The following is a 6,526-nucleotide window of genomic DNA, read 5'->3' as shown; positions in this document are numbered from 1 at the left end:
ATCGCGAATTAGACTTACCCTCTGCCAAATGAATTCACTTTAAAATGATAACGGAGAGAAATGATAGCAAAGATAGGATCTGAACGTATGATTTGCGGGGGTTTTCGAGTCGCAAGACACATAATTGAGAGGATAGACCGAACTCTCGAAGAGGCTCTTCGCTCATTGGCTCTCGGCTTGGCACTCCGCATACGGCGCGCCGCCGCTGCAGGACTCCATCGAATCCTCCGAGAAACGGGCCTAGACGACGTCGCCGACATATTAGAACTCCGCGATTCCGAAAAGAGGCTTAGAGCGGAAGTGGTTCCAAGCCGCTTATTGTGGAAACCGAGCCCACGCCGGTCCCGACCGCGACCTAAATCGTCCTACCGGCGGGATATTACCGGGACTGCTGAATGCACCGCCAGTTCCGACCAATTGCGGCCATTGCGTTCCGAGCCTCCGTTAACCTACCGCGGGATGACCTCACCTAATTGTTTCCATTAATGGAGTGCTGGCAGCTCCGCGGTGCCAAAATATCCTCCTTGGCTGCGGAAGGCAGCAAATTAGGCATCCGATCAATTGCAAATGGTTTTACGCGGATCGTTTGCAAGAGAAATATGTAACACGTTGACTGCCACTTCACCCATATTCGGGTGACATAGCAGTTAAATAAAATGCGCGTGGCAGTCAACGTATTAAACCGAATCTTTACATACTCCTGGATTAAAGTTGCCGTATAAATGAGGTCCTGTGGGTAAAAACTGCGGGACTCCCGAAATGAAGGGTCACGTCTGATATTGATTAAGTCTCATCGAAGTCTCCTTTCGCGATTCAGGTTCATCTCACTTAATTGTTTCCATTAATGGAGTGCTGGCAGCTCCGGGGTGCCAAAATATCCTACTTGGCTGCGGAAGGCAGCGAATTTGGCGTATGATCGATTGCACATTTTTTCTGCGTGGATCGTTTACAAGAAAGTATTTAAATCGTACGTTTATATACTCCTGGAGTGACACCACCCTATAAGGGAGGTCCTGTAGGTATAAACTGCAGGATTCCCGAAACGAAGGGTCACTTCTGATATTAAGTCTCATCGCAGTCTCCTTTCGCGATTCAAGATGATCGCACCTAATTGTTTCCATTAATGGAGTGCTGGCACCTCCACGGTGTCAAAATGTCCCCCTTGGCTCCGGAAGGCAGCGAATTTTGCGTTCGATCAATTGCAAATGTTTTTACGCGGTTCATTTGCAAGAGAAATATTTAAACCAAATTTTTACACACTCCTGGATTAAAATCGCCGTATAAGTGAGATCCTGTGGGTATAAACTGCGGGATTCTCGAAACGAAGGGTCACTTCTGATATTAATTAAGTCTCACCGAAGTCTCCTTTCCGAGAGGCCCGAAACCTTGAGAAGCCGTCGGGCTCTTGGAAAGAAGCTCGACTGGAGGAGAAGCTTTCTTCCGCGAGTCGCGCTTTCGGGAACGCTTTTGCACCCTTCCAGGGAGAGCCTTATCGAGACGTCGAGAGCGCCCCGAGGTAGCGAGAAATGGAGCAAGAGCCGGGATTAGACGTCGGGACGCCATTAAGTCTTTGGACTGATGGATAGGCCACCATAAATTCACCGTTTATCGCCAGACGAATGAAGGACTTGGCCCTCCGTTATACCAAGAAACCATGAAAAATTACGCGGCAGGCTTTGAACTCTGATCCTCGCCGTTTAATGGAAAGCCCCCCTAAGATATACAGGGAACGATCCGAAACGACTGACCGGAGTTACGACAAGGTAGATCCATTACGACGTGGACAACGTTGAAAAATCGTCCGAGGTAAGTCACGGATAAAAAGAATTATTCAACGGCGTTTCATCGAGTAATCGCAAAGTAAATACCTTAAGATATACTATTCAATTGGAGCGACAAATCGTATGTAATCCCTTTCATGTCATTTCGGTACACTTCTAGCACGATTACGCCAACTTCTTTATCCCCTCGGAAGGAAGTGCTTTCGGTCAGGAATGTCTCTTTTGACTTCGTCCCTTTTATCCCTCTTCATCGTTTCGCGACTTTTCACATCGTTCGGAGATTGAGACTTCAGATCTCACGACATCCTCCGTACAGGAATGAATGGAATATAGAAGTTGGTACAACGATGTGGGAGACGTATTAAAAAGGAGGGTAATCGCGTAAAAAAATGACACATAGTTTGTATCTCTGAATCATATATCTGAGAATATTTAGTACAGTTTTAGTGAAAGACGCGAGGAGAAATATTCACTTCTGGCTTATAAAACGGAGACTAAGCTTCGTTCTCCGTGTACTTTGCGGAAGTATATATATACAATTCACTGTGGAAATCGGCTCGCAGAATTTTCTTGAAAATTCGAGGGATTTGGACCAACGGGATTAGCGTTCGCGACGGTATGACCATAGGTACGTAGAGGATTCGGAGGGTGCACAGAGCTGGTCTTAACCGCACCGAAGGTCCCCTCGTTACGTCTGCACGTAGGTGAAGATGAAGTGGAGGGGATCCTTAGGACAATGTAGGTTCGCTAGCCAAGGTGCAGTACTCAGCCTCTATGAGTCGCGATACATCAGCGCTCAGCCAGAGTAATAGTGGCTTATTCCGAGCATCTTAGACCTCCTCCACCTCATCCCCGTGCCTTTCCGTATCATCCTTCTCGGTGGCGTAGCCTCTTCCTTCATCCAAATCCATAAGCTTCCTCCTGGCCTCCCCTAAGAAGAATGTCGCGATAACGATACTACCGCTTTGGAGAAACTAGCGTTTGAGGCAGGTCGTTTACACTACATTACAGCCGTTCGTGTTAACAAAGATTACAGTGAATTCCTTTATTCTATCCTTCCTTCATTCAGATCCATGACCTTCCTCCTGGCCTCCCCTAAAAAGAATGTCGCGATATTTTATTTAATATAACGATATTTTTTATTTTTCGAATTTTTTTTATTTCTCTAATTTTGGAGAAACTGGTGTTTGTGGAAGACCGTTTACGCTACATTACAGGCGTTCGTTTTAACAAAGTCTACAGTGAACTCCTTGTATGTTTCTTCCGCATTGCATCTTCTTTTACGATGTCGTTTACATTTCGGAATTTCCCTCATCTTTAAGGCTCGGGTCCACCTGCAAGTAATAAAATTGACGAGAGTTGCTCCCAGACCGTTCTTTCCATACTATACACGGTTTTGGAAGTGAACTTGCGCAAATTTATTGGCAGTGAACCCGCAAGTTCAAGCTGCTTTAGTAAGAAATGTCGTTACTTGAACGTGGCACGAGCCAGACATAGACTAAGGTAACTATTTGGTTGCCACCATCATTTTCACTTTGAAAAAGAACTTTCGTTTCTCATATCGGAGCCTTCGATAATTGTATATTGATCGAAATATGAGGGCTAGACGGCATTTTGGTTCTGATCTGGGCCAAGTTAAAGAATCTTGAATGTGTCAGGACAATTCTTAGATGATCACGAGTGATGTGTCAAAGTTTCGAACAGTTTGGTCCGATACCCTTAAAAAATAGTGTTGTATTCGAATCGACTGATTTGAAGGGGGTTTCAGTTTATCTTAACTTCTCCAAAACGGAGGAAGAAATTGTAGCGGAACATCTCTTGGTCTTGGGAAACGCCGAATTCGTCGCGGCTCTGATCCGATTCACTTGGACTGGCCAGAGGACCGACTAAGAGGACCTCTATAGAACCTCTAGAGAACCCGCAAGTTCAAACTGCTCTAGTAAGAAATGTCGTTACTTGAACGTGGCACGAGCTACACATAGACTAAGGTTACTATTTGGTTGCCACCTTCATTTTCACTTTGAAAAAGAACTTTCGTTTCTCATATCGGAGCCTTCGATAATTGTATATTGATCGAAATATGAGGGCTAGACGGCATTTTGGTTCTGATCTGGGCCAAGTTAAAGAATCTTTTCCAAAAATCCGAATGTTGAATGTGTCAGGACAATTCTTAGATGATCACGAGTCACGTGTCAAAGTTTCGAACAGTTTGGTCCAATACCCTTAAAAAATAGTGTTGTATTCGAATCGACTGATTTGAAGGGGGTTTCACTTTATCTTAACTTCTCCAAAACGGAGGAAGAAATTGTAGCGAAACATCTCTTGGTCTTGGGAAACGCCGAATTCGTCGCGGCTCTATTCTGATTCACTTGGACCGACTAAGAGGACCTCTATTCCCATTTTCGGATAGGACCTCCTTTTCCTCTCAACCTAGAAGTAGAACCTCGCAGGAGGGTTCCCGTCTCTCGGCATTTCCCCTAGGAAACGCCGAGCCTGAGTAATGGGACTGCTCCAGATTGGTGGCGAGCACGAAGGACCTCCGCTCTTCGACCTTACCTAGAGTGGTGATATCCTTCCAGTGATACGTGATAACGCTTCAACGCGGATAATACTTTCACCCTCTTGAAATGGCCGCGGTAAGATTTTTCATTCCGTGATCGGCCTTTGAAAGGACCACGTTCGGCTCGGCCAAACTGACGTTTCACTTAATTAGAATGAATTACGAAAATTTATGAACGAAATCCATTCGATATATTCCAGAGAATCTGTAATAATAGGTAATATATTCTTCGTTGAGCAACTTTTAGTTACTACACTAACAAAGATCGTTGGTGTAACAGCTGGGAAGGACCCAGATAGAAATTTGTGACCATCATATGATGAGGGAAATCGATTTACAATGAATTTACAGACCATTTGCTGCATGAAATGTCTGCAATATATGTACGCATATTACACAATATATTAAAAAAAAAAAATTAGAAAAGTAAACCTGTCACGCCAGGGCTGAAATATCAGCCACAGACGCTGCAATTGTTTATCAGCAATGCGTGAGATTAATTTAGCTGGACGTATGCGGACAAATATTGAGAAATTGCATGTACTTAACTTTATTTCGTGTTCAAGTATTTCTGGTTCGTCATTGGGTACTGTAAATATCAGTTCCAAATGAGGACTCATAAGCAACACCCTCGTGACTCATTTTATGATCCTTTATGAGGCAAATTCCATGTTAATTTAGCATCACTTTGTCTATCTGGGAACCTCTAAAATGTTTGGAAAATGTGTCACGGTACTCGGTAATTGTTTACTACGGTAATTTCAGCGTTTCGTTTATAACCTTCGTGTTAAGGACACCGGTTAACAGAATTCGTTTATAAATTTTATCAGGAATTTCCATCGTCCGATTTTAGTTCTTCCGCTAGAAAAGCCACGGAAGCAGTTTGGGGCCGGTCCTAAATTATCTCGGGCCAATGGGATCCCTAAAGTCATTGATTTTTGACTTACGATTTTGAGGAAGAGGTCGCAAGCGGCCATCACGTCCCGTGGCTTTGCGGAATCTTCTGATATATGATCCTGCGGCCGAGCGCCGAACCTGTGCAAAGCCTGTGGATTTGGAATTTATACGTCGAGTCTGAGGATGTTATCCATATCCTGGCCGAATCTGGTTAGGTAGCTTTACTTCGACGTAGCCACCCATAACCTAGTTGTTAGATGAGACCGATATCCGACGTCTGAATTCGTGTTTATTACTTGCATGTATCGGAATTTAACGTTCGAATTCGTGTTACTTGTTACTCGTTACTTGTTGGTACCGACATTCGTCGTTCAAATTCGTGTTTATTATTTGTCGGTACCGATATTCGACGTCTGAATTCGTGTTTATTACTCGTTGGTACTGAAATTCGACGTTCGAATTTATGTTCATTACTTGCTGGTACCGAAATTCGTCGTTCGAATTCGTGTTCATTACTTCTCGGTACCGAAATTTGACGTTTGAAGTCTTGTTCATTACTTGCTGGTACCGAAATTCGACGTTCAAATTCGTGTTCATTACTTGTCGGTCTCGAAATTTGACGTTTGAAGTCTTGTTTATTACTTGTTGGTACTGAAATTCAACGTTCGAATTTATGTTCATTACTTGTTGGTACCGATATTCGACGTCTGAATTCGTGTTTATTATTTGTTGGTACCGAAATTCGTCGTTCGAATTCGTGTTCATTACTTGTCGGTACTGAAATTTGACGTTTGAAGTCTTGTTTATTACTTGTTGGTACTGAAATTTGACGATCGAATTCATGTTCATTACTTCTTGGTACCGAAATTCGACGTTCGAATTCAAGTTCATTACTCGTTGGTTCCTGTAGATATGACTTCCAAATGAGGACTCATAAGCAACACCCTCATGACTCATTTCAGGATCCTTTATGAGGCAAATTTCATGCAAATTTTGCGGCACTTTGTCTATCTAGGTGGGGTTTCCGTTGCCAAAACTTATCTCAATGATCCCTGAGGTCGGTAGGCTTTATCTCTCGGTGGAGGCGACCGCGCCGCCTTCATTTCGAAGAGTGGGACCACGATGGACCCGAATGGTACACCAGGGACGAAACTCCAGGATAATGGTCCTCGTCGAGACATCCTGGATCCCTCGGGGTCGAGTCGACGAGATGCTTTTGTGTCGCTCCAAAACCGACGCGGCACTATAAGAGGAAAGTTTCGATTCTCCAAGAAATCATGCAAAGTTC

Source organism: Orussus abietinus, unplaced genomic scaffold (assembly GCF_000612105.2).
Source record: "Orussus abietinus isolate OABI.00-Male unplaced genomic scaffold, Oabi_2.0 scaffold280, whole genome shotgun sequence".
Classification (NCBI taxonomy): Eukaryota; Metazoa; Arthropoda; class Insecta; order Hymenoptera; family Orussidae; genus Orussus; species Orussus abietinus.
Note: the sequence above shows the minus strand (reverse complement) of the source record.